This window comes from Phoenix dactylifera, chromosome 15 (assembly GCF_051530095.1).
Source record: "Phoenix dactylifera cultivar Ajwa chromosome 15, Ajwa_hap1_PhDact_Kaust_v1.1, whole genome shotgun sequence".
In the NCBI taxonomy this organism is placed as follows: domain Eukaryota; kingdom Viridiplantae; phylum Streptophyta; class Magnoliopsida; order Arecales; family Arecaceae; genus Phoenix; species Phoenix dactylifera.
In genome coordinates, this window is record NC_143204.1 from 9439621 (window position 1) to 9454981 (window position 15361).

A 15361-nucleotide genomic window follows, 5' to 3' on the forward strand; every position below is an offset into this window, starting at 1 on the left:
CTTCTTCTCCATTTTAGATAGGGTTTTCAGGGTGAATATCTAGAAGATTCAAGATCAGATCTGAGTCCTCTACTTTTCTTACAAACCTCATCTCTATCTGCTTCAAGACGATTGATCAAGAGTTGATTGAATCCCGGCGGGCAGATTTCAGCTTTCAAGTGTTCTGCAGCTGCTAGCACTGTTGCGGAAGAAGATCCTTCAGGACTTCGCGTGTACTTCTCGTAGAGGCCATTCGTGTGCGTGGCTGCGAAGTCAAGAATCAGATTCACAACTTTCATCCATCATAAAAGGTATTAATCTAGCATTAATCATTTATTATGGTGTCAAGGTCTAGGTCCAATTCCCCGAGGTTTTACCCTCTTTTGGGGCTCCTCACGGAGATATCTCCAGAATCCATTCGATGGATATTCGGAGATTAATTGGAATAGAGTTCTTAAGTTTCAGATCTGATAGTTAATCATGCATAAAAGTTTTAGCATAATTGTTTAAACGATTACGGCATAATTCTATATGTTCTTAAGGTGCTGATTTCTAGATTTGATCTTGTAAGCATGCATGAATTAAATTGTTTGATTCGGTTTTTCCGCTGCGTTTTAAAACTTAAAAAGAACTACGTATGGCTTGATCCCCCTTATGAAGGGGTACGTAGGCAACCCGATCAGGTTCAGCCATGGTTTTCAAAAAAAAAAAAAAAATTCAGCATGCTAAACACCGAAGAACCTAGGATTCACTTTCAAATGGCTCCTTCGGCTTTTAAAGGCACCACTAGTCCTCAAGAGGCCGAAGCCTGGATAGATGAAATGGAGAAAGCCTTCAGAGCAATGGAGTGCACCGATGAAGAGAAGGTCAGATTTGCCACCTATATGCTTCAAGACCGAGCTCATTATTGGTGGATGTCTGTGGAGCGCACATTGGCACCCGAGCAGGAGGCACTTACCTGGCAGAGGTTTCGCACAGCCTTCTACTCCAAGTATTTTCCTTCAAGTCGCCTTAGGGAGCTAGAGAGAGAATTTCTAAATCTGTCTCAAGGAACTATGACCGTGGATGAGTATGAGGCAGAGTTTGATAGGTTAGCTCGGTTTGCTCCCACCCTCGTCATAGATGCAGAGTCCCGGATAAGGAGATTTAAGGAAGGATTGAAGCCTCAATTACGTCGGGGTTTGGCCGTAGTGCACTCAACCAACTATGATGACCTGGTAGACAGGGCCAAGAATATGGAAATTGTCTGGAAGGAAACACAAGATTCAAAAGATAGAATATAAAAGAAGAGGAGCAGAGATGATGATACTCATAGTGGACAGAATTCTAGTAGGACAGCAAAATCTCGTAATAGGTCTGGGCAATCAGAAAAGCAGGGATCTTATGGAGAGACTATTCAACAAGACCAGTCTAAATGTGAAGCATGTGGTGGTGCCCATAAGAAAGAACTCTGTAGACGATTATCTGGCGCATGTTTCAGATGTGGCCAACAGAATCATAAGATAGCAGAGTGCCCTCGCAATCGGCAAGTATCACAATCAGATCAGAGGCCTCAAGCTACAAGGACCCAACAAGTGCAAGGTTCTTTTGCTCCGGTTCAGTTTGCTCAGCCTTCTTCTCCTAAGCAGCAGATAGGAGGGAGACCGCACACACAGGGTCATATTTATGCACTGACTCAGCAGGATGCTCAGGCATCCAATACTGTGGTGTCAGGTACACTACCGGTTGCTTCTGTTTATGCTTATATACTGTTTGATTCTAGTGCTGCACATTCATTGTGTCATGGATTTTGTGCGAAAACATGACCTACCTTGCGTGCCGTTAGAGAATGATTTACATGTTAACACCCCTGCCGGAAGTGGAATGATTGGTAATCAGGTCTGCAAGACTTGTTCGGTTCAGATAGTAGGTAGAGACTTGCCTGTTGATTTGATAGTTATAGATATGTATGATTTTGACATAATTCTTGGTATGGACTGGTTAGCATCACAATTTGCTACCATTAACTGCCATGAAAAGCGGATAAAATTTCAGATCCCTGGATACATTAAATTTAGCTTCGTAGGTAGTGGTGCCTATACTTTCCCTCGAGTTCTCTGCTATGCACGTTAGGCAGCCTATACGTGTGGTTGATAGAAAGGAACATGTGTTGAGGAGGTGCATAATTCCTTATGTTAAGATCTAGTGGAACAATCACTCAGAAAGTGAGGCTATATGGAAACTGGAGGACGAGATGAAGAAAAAATATCCGGGTCTTTTTGCAAGCTAAGGTATGTTAAATTTTGAGGATGAAATTTTTCTAAGGGGGAGAGAATGTGAGATATGGGGCTGAAGTCGGCAGCACCAGCCGACTTCAACCCCGTTCCTATTTTTGGGAGGACCGGAACAGAGGATCGCGATTGCGATCCTCTCCGGCTCCTTCAGGGACAAATGGGGCATCCGGTCACACCGCGGCCGATCACGGCCGCGGATCGCGCTCGACCGCCGTGATTTTCGCGGTGGTGGGCCGTTATGATGGGGAGATAAAACCCCATCTCTCCTTCCCTAGGGCCACCGCCGAGTCCCCTTTTCTTCCTCTCCTCCCTCTCCTCTTCCTCTCCTTCCTTTGCTCCCACTTCCCAAGTCGCCGGTGAGCCGCCTCGGCCAACCACCACCACCACTCAAGCCTCCCCTATTTCGAGATCTCCTTCCTCTTCGGAAAGTGCCATCGCCGCCGCCGCTTGACATCGGACCGAGCCTCCCTCGGCCGAGATCCGCCACCTCCGTCGATCGCCGGTGAGCTTCCCTCCTCTTTTGCCCTTGATTCCATGCCAAATAACATGCTTGATTTCCTTCTTTTGCTTTGGCCCCAAACCGAGATCATTCGGTTTTCCTTCGACGCCCGTCGCTGCATCAGCCGCCGGCCGCCACTGCAGTCGGCCGGCCGTCGACTGGGCAACAGCTCCCAGCCGCCTAGGCTGACCCTCCCTCCCCAGTCGGTCCCTTCTTCCTCTTCTTCTTCTTTCCCTATTCGTGGGGGTTTGGGGAAGAAGAAGGGCCCTGTTCACGGGCCCTATTCACTGCGGGCCCAACTTAGGCCCGGTTCGAACCCGAAACCCGAAACAAAAACAAAAAAAGAGAAGAAAACCCGAAATCCGAAATCCAATTCAGACCCGAAACCCGAAATCCAAAATCCAGTTTAGACCCGAAGCCCGGAACTCGAAACCCGAACCCGTTTGGCCAATAAATGCAATTTTACAGTTAAGCCCTTGATAGTATATTATTGCATAAAAGAGCCTTCTGTAAATTATGTTTGATCCCTATAAGAAAGATTTATTACATAAAGGTCCTCAAATATATTTGTTTGGTCCCTTTACTCAAGTTTTATTATAGAACAGTACCCTTTAATTAAGTATTAGTCCCTGCAATATATTTTTATTGCATAAATGAACCAATTAGAAGCCAACCTTGGGGCCCCTATTTAGCTGGGTCTATGCGGGCCCATTGGGCCGTGTCCGATATGGGCCCTATCGGGCCATGCCCATTATGGGCCAACTCTGGGCCCTGTTGGGCGGTGTCCAATAGTATTTTTTTTGGATTTGCTTAGTTCTGAAATTAACAAGGAATTAATTAAATTTAAACAGGTGAACCTGATCCGCCTATCTGAAGTAGGGATTAAGCAAGAAGAGGTAAGTAACTTAATGCTTCAAAGTGCATTTTTCTAAATTATTTGGTAAAATAATTATTACTGGATTAAATTTTGAAATATATTTTGTATTTAGTAAAATGGGTCTGACATGTTAAATTTTATTTGAAAATCATGTTATATGCTCTAAAATTCGTGAAATATGAATGTACAATTTATGAAATCTGTTTTTATATATATGCATTCTCAGCATGGCTATGATCTGATCTGTTCTGTTCTGGCCCCGCCAATGGGGATTATACGTTGGACCTGTCGACTTGTAATCTGTGAGGAACCGGTTTCGACATCGGCTGCCATCGATGGGTAAATATAGTGGATTTGGCACTTTTGTGCAACACCGGCTGCCATCGGTGGATAAAAATAGTGGTTTGGCACTTTTGTGCAACACCGGCTGCCATCGGTGGATAAAAATAGTGGATTTGGCACCTTGTGCAACCCATGCCACTGGGTTACGTGGCCGTAGCCTATTATGTTGAGATTCTGGTATCAGAGTTTTTGAAAAAATGATAATAAGTTTTGAAAATAGTAAAACGATGTTATTTATGATTTATTCCAGTCATTATCCTGTATTTTGACCTGATATGCTCCGACCCCACTTTGGGGTATTTTGTTGCTTACTGGGCTAGTGTAGCTCATTATTTTATTTTCTCTGTTTTTAGATCCAGAGGCTTGATCGCACGGGATTGGAGAGTGCGTTAGATGTTTCGATGATTCCATCAGTTATTGGCATTTCAGTTAGATTAGTTTAGACATTTGAATTATGTTAGCAAATGTTATTTTGAAATTTTGTAAGACTGCTTCTGAATAAATTTCAATAATTATGTCAGTTTTGAACATCTGTATTTGCTTTGATATGATCCGATGCCTTGCACACCTGTGCGGCTCGTCGTGCGGGCGTGCGGCGTCTGCCGCGCCTCGGGCTCGGGGCGTGACACTGAGAGAGTCGACTCGCGCTTGGTGGAGACGGCTCGAAGGTGTGCCAATATTCTATGCTTGTGCCGGAGTCGACTCGAACTTCCTGGGAGTCGACTCGAAGACTGTTTTTTTGAATTCTCCTATGAATTTGTTGCTCCAACTTAAATCCTTTGAACTTGAACCTTGGGCCAATAAAGTGTGGCTTTCTTCTAACTTTTCTTGAGAGCTTTTGAGGCTTTCTTGTATTTTTCCAACTTGCTATGTTCCTTGCAAAACAAATTATCTTTCTTCTTGCAACACAAACATTAGTAATTATACTTCAAGATTTTGTAATCATCAAAATCAATCTTGGGTCAGCAATCTCCCCCTTTTTGATGATGACAAAACTTGGAGTATATGCAATATACAATAGATTGTATTCTAGAACTAATGCATAGCTAAGTTGCATGAAGTAGAAAATATGCATATTTAAAATATACTTCATTATAATGCTATAGATTTAAGCAGCTTAACCCAATCAATATATTTCACTTTAAGCTGATTTATATTCCATTGAAAACATAGAGCATTCAAAACATAAAGCATTATGAGCATATACTCAAATATTTCTTCCTCTTTTTGACAACATCAAAAAGATAATGAAACATGAAGCAGTATATACTCTAATTTCTTTCCCATTTTGTACTCTAATTTTCATTCAATGCATGTCAAATTATTGCAAGAATATGAATCATGTAACTCAAGGTAATAATGTCAGAACAAGATTAATGAGCATAGATCAGAGCTAATTAAGATGATTTCAAAGCAAATTATAATGAGAGCACATCGAATGTGATTCTAAAGATAGTTTTCAAATCAAGTGCAGGTGGAATCTTTTTCAAGTTAATTCAAGAAGTGTCAAAAATGATATTCAAAAAAAGCACGAATGGAAATCTAACCTCTTTTTCCCCTTTTTTTGAAAGAGCTTTAATAACAAGTATGAAAGCTTGTTTATTTAAGATCTTTGGCCCAATATATTAAGTATATTGCAACATGAGAACAATCTAATTAATTTTCAGAGTATAAGATCAAAACTTACATACTTGAAAAATATACCATCATGTTGGATCATTAATTCTTAATGACTTTAAAGTTCTTTTATGATAATAAAAGCATTGGGGTACACATAAAGTTCAAAAGTTCGTTGATAATTCTCTTGCTTCTTTTAAAAGTCAAGGCATCAAAATCAAGCAAGATGAGTTGGCATAGGGTTGAAACACTAAAGTGCAAGCCAATAAGAGCTCATTAGTGGATTCCAAAATAAATTTTTGGCACTAAGACAAATAGAATCCATTTCACTTTATTTTCAAAACAAATAATTTATCAATGAAGTGCAGATGAAAATCCAAATTTTGTAACATATTTAACGAAGCACAAGATTGATACCAAAATATGCTTAAATTGATATTAGTTTTAAACCAATTAGACATCAAAAGCATAGTAAAATTATTATCAAATTTACATAGAGTAACTTTTAATGATTTGGCTTTAAGAGCATTCATTTTTCTTTCATTTATGTAAGCCTCTTGAGTTCTATTCATGAATCAGACATACAACATTACATTTCAAGCTGATTTTTTCACTTTTATTTTTCTTCTCCTTTTTTATTAAATTAGAAGCACCTAAGATCAACTATTTGAATTGCAATTTGGTTCATGATGGATGCACAAGATATATTAACCAAATAGCAAGCTTCAAGGTGTATCATAAAGATTTTCAGATTTAAATTTCAGATGATACAGATGGGAGAGTATTAAAATCACTTCTTATTTAGTATTGTTTCTCTCTCCTTTAGTTATGGATTTATGCGATTATGTTCCATATGATCTCTCCTCCTGAAATTTTCTTTCTCCCTCTTAATTGAGCATTCCATTTAAAAGTTTAGAATTTGAAGATAATTTTCAATAAAACATTCAAATTGTTAATCTTGAAAATATGTTTTCTACAAGTTTCACTATTGAGAGTATATTTCCATTGAGCTCAAAGTTTGAGATAAGAAAAGCTTTATAGAACTAAACTCAAAGTATAGGCCTATTATGTAACTAAGGCAAGTAAGGCAATACAATGAGGTTCATCAAAATCAAACCATAAAACATTCGTGGTATTTATTAAATGAATGTAACTTTTAGATAAGATACAGAATGCAAAGAAATTGAATATCTAAAGCTCCCCCTCAAAAGTTGCATTCTTCTTTAATCATTCTTTTCTTTTTGTTGAATTTCAGATTTTAATGATAAGCGTGAATAAAACTGAAAGTCTATGATATCAAGAATGTAGAGTGGTCTAGAATTATTCAAAATTTATAGCAATCACTCTTTTTAATCTTTCAAGAACAAGTTATGCTTGCTCCTAATCTTTGAGAATGTACTGAAATATTAATCAGAAAATAATTCTTTTGAAGCTCAAATTTTTTTCAAAAGCAATTACATTTTCTTTCCTTTAAGAATTATTTGAGTGAGTTAAAATGTTTCTAGCTCTAAGATTATTCACTATTCTTAAAAAAAGCTTTTTCTTTTAATGATAGAGGCCCTTAATTATGCAGGAGAAAAAACATATAGATGATCATTGAAGTGTATATTTATAGAACTCAATTTCTTAATCATAGTGTCACAGCAATGTATACATGAAACACAATGAATCTTTTTAATATCAAAATAAATTCATATATTTAGAAACAATTGTTCGCAATCAAGATCATTGAAAGAAACATCATTTAGACCATTTTAGTACACTTACAAAATACAAAATGATATGTTTCGGATGCGTATCGGAGAAATCAACCAAGGCATCAAAATTAATTCTATTTTTCTTAAGCTGTAGTTTTTATCTAAGAATCATAGTAAAATATTCTCCAGCATGATGCAATCTTTGAAGCATATAATGAAAGTTACAAACATGCAAAGATGTAAGCATTTTATATTGAGTTTGAACTTTCATAGAAGATCAGATTCTGAATTTTATAATGATTTTCAAGGAGGCTTTCGAAGTTATAATTTGATATATGTATGTTTTACATTGTAGCTCATCTTAAATCACTAAGATTGAAAACACATAGTTTAATAACATTAGAGCACAATCATAATATTTGTAATTAACATAAATTTTGGTACAGATTGGAGCAATTTAACATGTATCAGGACATTATGTACCAAAGTTTAGGCAAGATGACAAATAATTCAAAATCAATTTATTTTGCCTAAATTGCAAATTCAGTCTATTCTTTTCTTTTATTTTTAAGAAGATATTCATTAAAATCAGAAAAGTATAAGGAGAATCAATGAATCCATAAAATACATATCATTGAGGAGTATGTTTTGCAAGTGAAAACCATTTTCATTAAGCTTTGAAACACAAGTTATTTTGAAGACAAAGGTGAAGTAAAAACTTATGTGCAGAGTTAAAACACTTTTCAAATTAGGAATGTCACATGTTACATGCAAAACATAATATGCATTAAGTCATAACATAATATATTGAAGTATTAAGAACAAGCATGTCAAGGATCAAAATCAATTCTTTTCAAATAAACTTCCCCTATTTAAATATAATCTTGCATTGATTTATCCTTAAGGTATGGTTTAAAGTGATTGAAACTACATTTGTTTTTCACAACTTTGTTTCTTTAAGCAATTAATGACTATTTTAAATTTCTTCATATGTTTTCGATTTTACATTTACTTTGTTTTTACTCTTCCTAAACAATGTTTATTTTCTTTTCTTTATCTTTCTCTCTTTTATTATTTTTAACTAATTTTCATGAAAGAACAGAATAAAGAGATAATCTAATATGCTGCATAACACATAAATTTATATCATGCAAACAAAATTCATATTATGCTCAAAAGATCACAAATTAAGTTTTAATTTGATTATCAGTTATTTCTATCAAAATTCTGATTATGATTCATTTGTTATCAATAAAATATGATTCATTAGAGTTAGATTGAAGTCTTGCACAAGGGCACATAATGAGCATACAATCTGGTTCACTAGCTGTATGATAAAATAATTATTCTATCATGCTTCAATATAGCTTCAAAACAATAGATATACCTTTCTCATCCTTTTCAAATTCTACAATGTAGGATCATAGACATACCTTCTTCATGCCAATCTTCTATATGAGTTTTCTTATGGACTTACTTTGGCCAATGAAGATTTTCTTTCTTGTTTGTCTTAATTTGGAGTTCGAGAGAAAATGTTAACTCATTCATCATACATGTTTAGAACTCACCCTGCATGAGCTTAGAAAAACTTTCATATAAAGCTTCATTAGTAGAACCAAAAATGATGTCATCAATGTATACTTTAAGCAGATAAGATATCACAAATTTTTCTTCTTGATGTATAGATTCATCAATATTGCTTTCTATCAAAAAGTTCCTCAACCTTTCATATCATGCTTTTGGTGCTTGTTCCAAATCATATATTGCTTTATCATATTTGTAATGAGTGTTTTCAACTAAGGTGATTATTTTACATAGATCTTCTTTAATGATATAACCACACAGAAGTATATTCTACATATTCATTTGACAAAATACAAGGCTCATAAAGCAAGCAAAAGATAATGGTGATCTTTACTTCTAATCATGCAAGAATTTCATCAAGATCTATTTCATCTTTTCTTGATTAAATCTTTTAGTAGTCACCAATTTTTCTTCATCAAGTGCATTTCTGAAAAACTCAATTTGGTTCTAATTATTAACTAGTTTTTAGATTTTATCAGCAAGATTTCAAATTGTATCTCTTTCAAAAGTGATTTAGTTTAATTTGACCAATTATAATCCTGTTCATTCTTCTCAAGGTGTTTTAGTTTTAGATTGTTACATGTAAGCAAAACGATTAACTATATACTTATCATAAGATCTGATTTTAGTGTATTGAGAATGATCATAAAATGATTATATCTTTAGGATGTTCAATTGCTTACATTCGGTATATTTACATTGTTGAAATTGATCCTCTCCATGATCATTTTCTGATGCATAGCAATTCTTTAGGATTAAGGCCCTAATTCCTTTATCAAGCTCACCTGCATCAACAATAACATCTATGCTCTTTCTTGATGAAGGATTATTAGTCTCATCAAGAATAATATGAATTAATTCTTCTATAATTAGAGTTCTATTTATTTGAATACTCAATATGTTTTGCTTGATGAGTAATATCCAAAGGCAAACATTCTTATCAGATTTGGCATATTTTTCATTATTGAGAACATAACATGTATAACTGAAAAATATGAAAGTATGCAACATTTTATTTTCTGTTTTTCATGAGTTCATAAGGGATTTTCAAAAAAGTTCTAATAGAAACCTTATAATATGACAAGCTGTGATGATAGCTATAATTAGAATCAATTATGCATATTACTATCACATAGCATTGTCCATCACTTTTCTTCAAAAGTTTTATTTTTACTTTTTATAAACTCAATATGCAATAATGTTCTTGGTGCAGAAACAATTATATTCAATATCATTTTCTGTGCAAAACTTAACAAGATATTGGTTTTCAAAACTGTGCCATGATACTTCTTTATTTTCATAGTTTGCAAATCTTTTTCATTTGAAACCTATTGTAAGTTTGTGCCAATGCAGAAAATATTTCTATTTAAGTGTAAAAAAAAACTAATGTAAGCTTTGAGAAATCATTCACAATTACAAAATCAAGAAGTTTATCTCCTAGAGATCCAAATAAGTTTATGTGGAGAATTTTCAAAGACTAAGAGGTGGAAACAATATTTTCAGATTTAGAGAGTATTCTAGTTTATTTTTCTAGTTGACATGCATAACAAACTTTGTCCTTGCAGAAATTAATCTAAGTAAACCAATGACAAGTTTTTTGAGATTAAGTCCATACTAGCATAAGTTGATTTTATATGGCAAAACTTATTTTTTTAATCTTGGTATTCATAATGCATATATCTAAAAATATACTAAGTACACATTCTTATGCCTAAGATCAATAAAAGATAATGCCATGGATAAGAACTCTTAATCAAGTATATAGAGAATTAATAGAGTTATTCTAGGAGAATTGATTTACCAAATTATCCATCAATAAGTAAAGCATAATATGGAAAGATGGAGTGATTTAGATATATTTTCTTTTCATACTAAAAATATTACTTATATCACCAAAATGATTAATATTTGCAAGTTATGTTTTAATCAACTAACAAAACAATTTCAATATGAGAGAATGCAAGAATTACTTATTCCATTATTTCTTTCATTTTAATCACTCTTATTAATTACATTTTAAATTCAATTCTTTAACACGTGTCTAGAGCACCCATTATCCAGATAACATCTTTCATTAGAACCTTGGATAGCTAGACACACCTGCTGAAAAATAATTAGGTTTTCAACTTAGGAACCTAAGCTCTTTTGGGTCCTTATAGGTTAGCCATAATTGTTCCTTTTGAAATCCATATTTTCTTAATAACTATTTTATTTATTAGTTTGCATGTTTTAGGATTACAAGGAATATATTTTTGCATACTCTTGTTAAATTTAACAAACCTAGATTTAACATATGTAGATGATGAATTTTCAATTTTTTGTTTTTGTTCATTAGGTTCATCAGATTTTTAAAAAACTGTTTTAGGATGATCAGTGGAGGATTTAATACATATGTCATTAAAGAATTTTTGTGTGTACCAAGGTTAATATCCTAATCCAGCCTTTTCATTCAGCTCTTTGATTATTTATCATTAAGTTCAATTTTTCAAAGCTGATAGTAAATTTTTCAACTATAGGCTTAAATTTGTTAACTTCTTTAGCTAACCTATCATTGTCTTCTAAAAGCAAATTCATTATTTTTCTGAATTATATCATGGCTTTGAGCAAGAGATAGATTTTTCTGATTTAGCTTTTTATTCTTTAAACTAAGTTTCTTATATTCTAAGTATAGTTCAGAAAAAGCATCATAAAGTTCATCAAATGTAAAATCAGATTGAGTTTCGGCATGTACTTCATCTTTGAATGAGAAATCACTTTGAGTTCTAGTACATACCTCATCTTCATGTCCCACAAAGCAAAGATTTTCAATTTCAGTTTGCTGTTCTTCTTCTTCAGAGCTAGTTTCAGATTCACTAAAGATGTTAGTGTATTCATATTTAACTTCAAGCATATTCTAGATTTTCTTAACAGTTATGCAGAAAGATATGCTATTAAGTTCACTATCATATAATGCACAATATAGAATATTCATGGTTTTTGTATTTTGCTGAGCCATTTCCTTATCATGATTAGTATTTTGTGGAGACCATTGACTATGATACTTGTTGCCCAAGGTGACAAGCCAAGAGGGGGGGTGAATTGGTTTCTTTTAATTTTAACTATCTTACTTGTGTTAAATGATGAGTTAGTGAACTTAAACAAATCACAATACAAACAACAAGAAGTATAGTGGTTCGGTGCTCTCCTTAGCACCTACGTCCACTCCCCAAGCGACCCCTTGGAAATTCACTATAATCCCGCGGATTACAGTTAGATTATTTTCCGGGCTCACAATCCAAAAACCTTTACACTTTGGTTTTTCGGGTTCACCAAAAACCTATGTTGGTTTTACGGGCTCACCAACGAACCTATACACTTTGGTTTTCCGGGTTCACCAAAAACCTATGTTGGTTTTACGGGCTCACCAACGAACCTTTACACTTTGGTTTTCCGGGTTCACCAAAAACCTATGTTGGTTTTACGGGCTCACCAACGAACCTTTGCAATTGGTTTTCCGGGTTCACCAATCAACCTATGCCGTTGGTTTTGCGGGCTAACCAACCAACCTTTACAAGTAGTTTAATAAACAAAGGAAGAAGATTTAAACTCCTAGATGAGCAAATATAACAATATAATCTACAAAGAAGAGTTTAGAGAATATTTATCGCTTGATGTGACTTCTCTCTTCTTTGTCAAGGATGCTTCACTCTTCAAGGGTGGATGGAGCTCTTGATGACTCTTTGAATCTGCTCAACCACTTTCTTTTGATTCTTGAATGAAGCACTTGGATGAAGCTTGCCTTGCTAGGGTTCTCTCTTGAATGCACTTGATGTATTTTCCAAAAGCCTACTTCCTCTGATGAATACTCCCTCTTAAATACTTCTCCAACCTCCAAATAGTCCTTCCTGACCGTTGGATTGAAGAAACTAGCCGTTTATAGCCGTTGGGAGTCCAAAAAGCACTTCTGCACAACTAGCCGTTATGCTTCTGCCCGTGCTTGGGTCGATCCAAACTTTTCTTGGGTCGACCCAAACCTTGGGTCAGCTCAAACTTTTTCTTGGGTCGACCCAACCTTCAGAAACACAGAAACTTGGAATTCAGCTTTCCTTCACTTGGGTCGACCCAACCTTTCCTTGGGTCGACTCAAGGTTCAGTTGGGTCGACTCAACTTCTTCTTGGGTCGACCCAACTTTCACTTGGGTCGACTCAAACATTCCTTGGGTCGACCCTCTCAGAAAACACAGAAACTTGAAATTCAGCCTTCCTTCCCTTGGGTCGACCCAACCATTCTTTGGGTCGACTCAAAGTTCACTTGGGTCGACTCAACTTCTTCTTGGGTCGACCCTCTCAGTATTCCAGAGAACCATTTTCTGTCTTCTTTTCTGTCTTGCCTTTGGGTCGACCCTCTCAGGGTTTGGGTCGACTCAAGCTTGGGTCGACTCAACTACTTCTTGGGTCGACCCTCTCAGTGAATCCAGAGAACCATTGTTCTGTCTTGTTTTGAGGATCTTGATGTTTGGGTCGACTCATGCTTTCCTTGGGTCGACCCAACTCACTGTTCATCTGTGCCATTTTTGTAGAAGTGTGCCAAATGATTTCTTGATGTGCCGGGGTCGACCCAATCATCCTTTGGGTCGACTCAATCCACACTTTGCTGCATCTCAAGGTTAGATTCATTCAAATAAATAATGAAATGTATCTATATCAATTTATACAAATATCCTGAGAGTAATAGTCTTATAAATGAAGTATCAATTTAACTTATAATATACTCTAGATATAATTACTTGTTAATCATCAAAATAACACTATCATCCTCAATCTCCCCCTTTTTGATGATTACAAAATAAAGAGTATGAGCCTATTGATACTTGTCTTTAAGATCAGTTTTTGAAAGGGCTTAACTTGCTGAATTTCAACTTTTCATATATAAGAGTGAAATCTCCCCCTATTTCATTTAAATGTTGCCAATTTGACTTTTTGAATTGCTCCCCCTTTCATTTATAATTCATTAATGATGAAACTTCAAAAATTTGAGATAAAATATGAGTTTCAGGTTATGTATCGGGGTGCGAGAGGTGCGTGCCAAATTCTGAAATTATATGTGCCAAATTCTGAAATTTGATAGAAATTTTTGATTTGATGATTTTCATTGTTACAAATTGCTCCCCCTTAGATGTATAAGCTTTCTTATATGATTTTCAATTTGTTTGCCCAATTATTTCTCTTTTCTTGCATAAGTTCTTATTTCTCTTTCTTTACATAACTTCTTATTTCTTTTTCTTTACTTCTCCTTTCTTTAACTTTCTTTACTTTTGCTCTTATTATTCTTTCTTTACTTACTCTAAAGATATCTTTAGTTCTCCCCTTTTTGTTACTTTATTTATTCTAAACAATATCTTTACTTCTCCCCTAAGATCTTTACTTTACTTCTCCCCCTTTTTGTTATCATCAAATAGGTACATGGGAAAAGACACAAGAGATAACAAACATTCAAACTTCATTGATCAAAATAGGAACATTTTAGTACAATCATGCCAAAAACAAAAGCAAATACAATATTCCTCAATCAAGGTTCAAAATACATTATCAACACAAAATACATATGAGAACTAGATACATATCCTAGGCTCTAAACAAGATCGTGAGACTCTCCCGGATCGCTTGGCTACGGCTCTCTTGGGTCCCATTTCTCCAAGATCTTGAAGTAATCTACTGTTTGGAGATGATTGGAGAAGATTTGAGAGTGGGGAATAGGGTTTTCGGAAGAGGACAAAGGGTAAACAGTGCCCTAGAAGCTCACGGGTCCCCCTTTTAACAGTGGGGTCCCGACGTTGGGTCGACTCAAGAATTTTCTTGGGTCGACTCAACGTTGGGTCGACCCAAGTTCAGAAATTTTTCCTTTCTCTTCCTTCTCGCTTCTAAAAATTTTTCTTGCTTCCAATCCTTACAAATTCTTTCTGGGACAATGATACATGAGTAAGGAATCTATAGATTACAAGTTTGACTCATGTTTCATGGATTTTTAGAAATGGGAGGAATGTATCATGAGACTGCTTGCTCCCTTTTGTATCTCTTCAATAAAAAAAGGATCACATATGCCTAATTTCCTCCTTAGCGTGCAGAATCTATCTTCACTCAAGGGTTTTGTGAATATATCAGCTAATTATTTTTTAGTACATATATGCTCAATACATATGTTTCCATTTTGCACATGATCCCTAATAAAATGATATCTTATTTCTATGTGTTTGGCTTTAGAAATGAGACATTTAAGATATGAGCCAAAAGAGATCTCTAACTATAGATTCCAAAGATATTTTTCAAATCAAGTGTAGATGAAATCTTTTTCAAGTTATTTCAAGAAGTATCAAGAATAATATTCAAAGAAGGCACGAATGAAAATTCAACACCTTTATATATATATATATTAAGTATATAGCAAGATGAGAGCAATCTAATTAATTTTCAGAGTATAGTATAAGAGCAAATAAAGATCAAACCTTATATACTC

The 15361-nt window shown here is 35.1% G+C and overlaps 1 pseudogene; it reads left to right on the forward strand.

The window, feature by feature from the left end:
- Nucleotides 1-893: 893 nt before the first annotated feature.
- Nucleotides 894-15361, forward strand: part of LOC148699852 (polygalacturonase-like) — a 90014-nt pseudogene continuing 75546 nt past the window's right edge.